Source organism: Siniperca chuatsi, linkage group LG19, assembly GCF_020085105.1.
Source record: "Siniperca chuatsi isolate FFG_IHB_CAS linkage group LG19, ASM2008510v1, whole genome shotgun sequence".
NCBI lineage: Eukaryota > Metazoa > Chordata > Actinopteri > Centrarchiformes > Sinipercidae > Siniperca > Siniperca chuatsi.
Genome location: NC_058060.1, coordinates 15,309,105 through 15,316,706, shown reverse-complemented (window position 1 = coordinate 15,316,706; position 7,602 = coordinate 15,309,105).

Here is a 7,602-nt window from a genome sequence, read left to right as displayed (position 1 = left end):
AAGCAATGTGTGGTTGGGGCTTCTTGTCATGTTTCACAGGGCCCCGACCCCTAGGTTGGGAACCACTGGACTAAACTAACAAATTGTATATAAATGAATTGAAACTAGAGCCACCTCCACCATCTACAACAGTAAAATGCTCCTCACATGTTGATGCATCAATATTAACAATCTAATGATGTCATAGAGATTATTCTGCATAATGAGCGAATTTACTTTTGATACTTTTGAAGTACATTTAGCAGATAATTGTTTTTTACTCTTACTTAAATTTGATTTTGAATGCAGGACTTTTACTTGTAATGGAGTATTTTTACATCGTTGTATTGGTACTTAAACTTCTTCCACCACTGCATGGAGTGTAGCGTTCCTGTCCAGGGTGAACCTTTGAAATGAGTCAAGAGACGAGAGCACTGGGCTGTCGATGACAAGAATAAACTCGTCTGGTCTGATGAATCACAGTTTCAACTACACAAACATGATGGTATAGGTATGCTCTAAAAAAACGAGGTAATGCACCCATTGTGAATGGTTAAACAGGCCAGTTAGGGACACCTTAATGTCATAGAATACGCCATTATCACAGCAGGGAATCGCTGCTCTCAGCAGACTAATGCTCCCTGTCATAGAGCAAGGATGGTTTAGAAATAGTTTGAGAAACATTCAGGTAAAAGTGACGTTAATCACGTGGCTGCTACAAACCTGACATCATTTCCATTTTACATCTCTGGGATCAACTCAGACGCAGCATCCTCGAATGGGGTGAATCTAGCCATTAACCTTGGGCAGTTGCGTGAAGCACGAATGTCTCTGTGGTCAGCTTTTAAGGCACAAACCCATGATGCAAATGTAAACAAAAGGGTAGCCCCCTGCCAAAATTCACCTTCGATTACTTCCACATCGATTGACATGTCTTTTAATAAACAGTAATACTAGTGAACAACTTAATCTAACATGTTTTGTTACAGTAAAAAAATAAAAAGAACATATACTGTATTTATACATCCATATTTTCAATTGTGATTATTAAAAAAACGCAAATAATGAAGAATATACTGTATCTGTAAATACTGTTTGGGCTTCTGACAATAAGATTCTACAGGTGCCTCGTTAAGTGTCGTAACGAGTGGCAGCTGTTACCATAGACAAAGGTGCTCCCACGTGCTATTTAACAAGGATTTATACTTTGCAGTCATTACCCATATTTTGACATATAAGATATGTAGAAATGTTTCAAAACATACACTAACTGAAAGGATTTCACACAGAATCTGTTATTATTATTATTATCTTGAAATATAATGTGATGACAGAATATGTGGAATTTCATGTTTGCTGTTTTTAATCACATACTCTTCTGTCTATGTGCTGCGAGGGAGACCAAATAGAAATATTTTTAAGTATGTTTTTCATAATCTCTGTACACTTTTATTTCACCCTGATATAAAAAACTTTTCTTTCACTGTCTGTCCACCAGAGTGCGCCATTATATCATGTTTTTTCAAATGTCCTCCGCTCCCAAGACACACTACAAAGGCTTTCCCTGTAGGCAGCAAAGCCCCCTTTCTTCCCAAGCCCTCCAACTCCTGAAGACACAATTAAACCAAGATGAGAAGCACTTGTTGTGCTTCCACAGCTTTTTGGAGCAATTAATGCCAGCTCGCCAAGATGTGCAGTGAGAGGTTGAGAAGAGAGGGAGAAAGAGGATGTGAGCAAGGAGTGAGATAAAATCCCCCTTTATGTTTGTCAAGCAGGAAGAAAGAGCTGTAATTATAACATTGGAGGCTTTGGATTGCAACTTCTCTCCTCTGTGTGTTAATTTGTGTATCCATCAAGTTTTCACAGGCAGCCTCTGAAAAGACCACACTCTTCCTGTCTCCATTTGTCTGTGAACACAACAGACAAACTAAGCAGGGAACTCACTATTTATTCACCTCACAATGCCCTCACAATTACTAGTTGTGTGTGATGTGAGATGTACAAATTCTCAAATATGCAAAATACTTTTTTAATTAGAGACGTCTGATGCTGATTTTACCTCGTTCATGGAATTGATGAAAAGTGCAGTATGACAACATTTATTCTCAGGTCTTTTTGCTGTTTCATGAGTAGTGCACACTGTGGTAGCTTTCAAATCATTAGATTTAAACGGGAAAAATATGTGCACTGCAAGCCCACACCCTTCTTTCATTCAATTTCAATGGCTTGTCATGTTGTTTTTACCATTTAGGGATCAAACTAATTGGTTAATGACTTTAATGTTTCCAGGAGTTAATTTGCCCCTATCCACAGTGGTCAAAGCTGTTCCAAGAAAGTGCCAAGCAAACTTTTCTGTTTTTTTCAAACCATCAAAATGTCCTTCTGGAGAGGGATTCAGTTGAGAGAAGATGAGAGAGAAGGAGCATCCTCTTCTTAGTGAGATGAAATGCCTTTGAAGTTGCAGTCACACTGAAGACTCATCAACACATGGCTCAAGGCAAGGTTAGGGCAAGTCTCAGGGTTGGCACTTCCTCGTTGTTTTGAAGGTTTTCACACTCTGGGCCATGGCGTGTCACTCAATAAGTCATCACAGAACATTAGTCCTATTGATGACAATGTTAACTGACATGTGGTTGATCAGAGGACCCTGAAATTATTTTATTTATTAATTATTTTATTATTTGATATATGTGTCTGCTTTGCTGATTAGCATTGTTTGTACATTGTAGAAAAGCATCTACACGTGTAGCTTAAAGTTGCCAGTGTAAGGTGGGGTAAGTGATGAGTAATGATTAAGGTAATAGCTAACAGCTAAGTCCTATATTCAAAGCTATATTGAAGTTTCAAGGTGTTACTCAGCAAGTCGGGTGAAATAATCAGCTGAGTTTTATTTTTCTTTTGAAAAAATTGGCTTTTGACTGACAGTTATGTCTATGTTTTCTTCCTGCCCTTTTCCAAGGTGTCTCTGTTGCCATGGTTATATCATTATCTGTGAACTGAAAGTAGAGGCTGAGCATTTTGCCAAACACAATATGTAATGTAGATCTAAGCTGGAAAGACATGATTGTTCTGCCTACAATGAAAGACAAATGAAAGATTTTCAATCTAATATCTTCTCAATATTTTTTTGTGATTCTGTTAATGCAGGTGTTGAATAGGGCAAAAAAGTATCAAATAAATTATATTTAGATTTTAATAGATCTGCTTGGTTTTATTTAATATCACATTTCATATATTTATGTTATAATTGTATCTGCATTTACAGCAAAGAATAAAGATTCAAAGAGCAGTAATGGGGAATATTTTGGCGTTAGAGTTGTTATTGTCTCTAATGCCCACAGGGAGGCGCAATCCAGAAAAAGTGAAACAGACTTTAACCTATTTCTACAAAGCCCAACTGTTAACCTTTGTGTCTAAATAGCATGAATGTATGACCAAGTCCGTGCAGCCTGATATGTATCTGTAACTACTTAAAATGTACAGCACACAAATTATACTTGGATGACTATTATTACATTATATTACTACTCAACAGACTCAGGAACTGGGTTGGCCTAGGTGAAACTGTTTTACAGTGGTTTTCATCTTACTTTTTTTTGTTTTCAAAATCACTGTTGACAACTTTTGCTCTTCAACTGCTCCCTTGTCATGGGGGGTCCCACAGGGCTCAGTCCTTGGCCCTATTTTGTTCAGTTTATACCTGTTGCCCCTTGGCCATGTTATTTGCCATTTCACCCCTGTGTCCTACCATTGTTACGCTGATAACTCCCAGTTGTATGTCTCATTTAGCTCTGAAAATCGGAACAACCTGGATTCTCTGCACTGCTGTCTTGCTGCCATTAAGGACTGGATGGCTTCCAACTTCCTGCAACTGAACACAGACAAGACTGAAGTCCTGGTTATTGGTCCTGATCATATTTCTAATAATGTCACCCCCTTCCTTGGACCACTAACAGCTAACACAAAACATTCTGCTAGAAACTTGGGAGTTGTTTTTGATCAGTACCTCAACTTCAATCAGTACACTAAGTACACTTGTCCAATCATGCCACTTACAAATCAGAAATATTGCCAAACTCAAACCAATGCTCCCCAAGAACATAGTGGAACTGTTTTAGCTCCAACGCTGTGGAACAAACTTCCCCTCAACATCAGATCAGCTGAGTCAGTACCTCACTTTAAAAAGCTTTTAAAAACGTACCTGTACAGACTGGCATTTGTATAATATTTATGCCTATTCAAATGTTTTAATTTTGTTCTTTATATTTAGTTTTATCTTTTGATGTTTAACTATTTGCATGTTTTAATGCTGTTTATATTTTATCACCTTGTAACTCTGGTTTGTAAAGGCGCTATAGAAAAAAAGTCTATTATTATTATTATTTGAATTACTCAACAGCAATCATAGATAAAACTGAATGTGGTTAACGACAACAATTATTACAATTTTAACGGATACTGTAAATACAAGACAACGTACTTCCTTCATATTTAATTGATTCATGAAGCCATTCCAAGGAGGAATAACTAATGCTTTGTGTAAGTCAGCAGTCTGTAAGAGCACTCTTCACAACTCTGTATTTGTTGGGCAAATGAAATGTTTATGTGATGCATATAGGCAGTGTTCAAAGCAACAGGGAATAATTCAAGGCCCAGGGTTATTAATCTGTTTAAATGTTTCCTGGCAACAAGATGCACCCATCAAATCAACACCACAATGTTGATGCAACTCCTTAGGTGAGCAAAACAATTTCCCTGAATATCACTAATATAAGTGGAGTTGTGAATAGGTCTCAGTGTAAAGAGGAGTGCCTGTGTATCTGGCTGCTATTAAGATCTGTGCATTTCCTGCTGTCCTTCAGAGATCTAAATTGTAAACACAAGAAACATGAAAAAAGACTTAATCAATCCTATTTTATGATGCTTTAAAATCTAGTGGAGAGTGAGTGCACATGGCTAATGGAGAAATACAGAACAGAGAAAAGGCACTAGAGAGGGCAAACAAAAAGAAGAACCATACAGATTCCAAAGCTCTCTTATCTAAGATCATCTGAGGATATCTAGGCTATCATTATTCATTTTATAGTAGGTCATGCACAGTCCTGCTACTGCCCTGAGGTTTCAGGTTATTGGCAGTCCACTCTTTAATCTATAGATAAGTGAAAGCAGTATGGAGGAAAAAAAAGTGTGTGAGAGAAAGAGTGAGTAAAAGAAAGAGAATCAGAGCAAAGCACAGGGAGACTGAGAGGACTGCTACTGTGGTTTTTATTCACTAATTTCTATCTGTATGTTTATTATGCTACACTGCCCTTCTAGGACACTTGGCTACACCCAGCACAGGGCCTCATAAATATGAATCTTTAATCTATGGAGCAGATGAGCAAAATATATGAACTGAAGTAATAAGAGAAAGCGCTGCATCCAGAACTTTGGTACCACATTTATACTTAATATAACTGGACTGCAGCCTCTCTTGTGCTGCAGAGATGATGAGTGGAGACACCTAGCCGTTGTCAGGCTGCTTATTGAATGCAAAGGTTGGAATGTGTCCTGTGCTGGAACGGTGTCTTCAAACCAAGGTTTTTGCATCGCAGGGGGTGGAGCAGAATGGAAAGGTCTGAAATGTAATGCATTTGAAATGAAATGAAAAGGTGCAGAGTAATGAAATATGAAATGCTGCTGAGGCCTGGAGTCACCGGTCGGGACTCTATACTCAGCTGTATATGTATGTGTGTGTGTGAGAGAGAGAGATTGTGCGAGTGCAGGTTGAGTGTGTAATGTGATGCAGGCTGCCTTTGCTGCTGTGACTTCCTCTTCCACCCTCCTGTTTAGGCCTGATGGAGATTAAGGGCCATTAAAGGCTCTCTGCTGCATATGCAGTTCCTATTGATCACGTCGACTCAACCCACTGTAGCCAATGATCCGATTACAAGTGTTATACCCCCATCCTTATCCCCTCCCCTCCATCTTCTCTCCTCCTTGCCCCTCCCTTCTCTTCTTCCTCTTGCCCACCCGTCGTGGTTCACGGTGCTCTGTGGGGGTTGCTCTGCCACTGCTGATGTCAGCACTGGGGCATGCCCAGAAGGCCCCGAGTCCCCCTAGGTAAGCCTCTGAATATCTGCTAGCGTGTCTGTGTGTATTTTTGTCTTTTGGCTTCGCTGTCCATGCACGCATCTTACCCGTTCCTCGCTTCTGTGCTCTCACCATCTCCAGTCATCTCCAAACGCAGCAGGGTTATGATGAACCTTATTTCTAAATGAGAGAGATGGATCGGCCGTGCCCCGAAGAGCTGATTTGAGACAGTTTAAGCCTGCATGGCCCTGGGAGAGCTCTCTGCGAGACCAACGTGGTTATTAGCATTGACAGAGGCTCATGGAAATCTTCTTAGTTTCTACTGTACAGGAAGTGTCCCACTATGTTGCTAATTCAGGGGAATTCCCACAGAACTGGCAACCTATTCCCTCTCAGACACTCCTTATCTTGAAGCAATATTTTTTAGCCACACTAGCGGCCTGGCCCTATGGATGGCAATATCTGCCTGTGGGTCTGTCTGTCCACCCTTTTTGTCCAGACTGAAATATATTGGCAACTATTGCCATGAAATTTGGTACAGACAACCACATTCCCCACAAGATGAATCGTAATAATTTTGATGATCCCTCAATGTTTCATTTAGCGCCATCATCAGGTCACAATTTCAATGTACTCAACACTTTGGTTCATGACCAAATACCTGCAAAACTAATGACTGATTCCCATCAGCCTCAGCTGTACTTTGTGTTTGGTGCTAATTAGCAAATGTTATCAAACTAAAAACATCAGCATATTAGCATGTATTGACTCTTTAGTCCTGTTACTACACTGCTGTTCGAAACTGATTTGGCACAAACTTATTTGCAAGGAAAAGTTGTAAAAACGTTTACATCAAACATACTTTGAGTCCAGAGCTGCAGCTGTATGAGTTGAGCGTCTTGAATTGTTTTACATGATGGTCATCAAGTCAAGATTTAGCCTGTTGAGATTGTTGAGACTGCCATTTCAATGTCCTTTTTGACTGAGTGACTGAAAACTCTCTGAATACCTCAAGGACAAGTTTGATAAATACTGTAATAAATATTGTTATGTTTTAAAGTAAAGTCATATGTGGTGACAGAACTAGGTCTGATAGCAGTCATATTTGTGTGATAGAAGTTGTTCTCTGTCCTGGTTCTATCAATCAGCTGCACCAGTGAGGGATTCATAGGACCCAAACAACCAGTAAACAACACAGAGAGAATAACTGAATCTACATCAAGTCACCACAGGATGAATCACTCACTACAAAGGCAAACATGTTGGATTTCACTTATAAGGCATATTTTACATTTTCTAATGTAGCAAGGGATCTATATTCAAGATTTGTTTTTCAGCGATTCTCATTAAAGATTTGGATGCTTTGCTTTGATATACAGTAGAATCCTTGGGGCCAGATCAGGGCCAGAGCTGGAACATGAATAAAAAGGAAGGTCCATTATATTCAGAACCAGCAGAGCCTTGAGAATAGGACCACATGGATGGGTGGGAGGCTTGTAAACAGTTTTACTCCCTGGATGAAAGGCTCACTGTGATGTGTGTCCAAGGAGA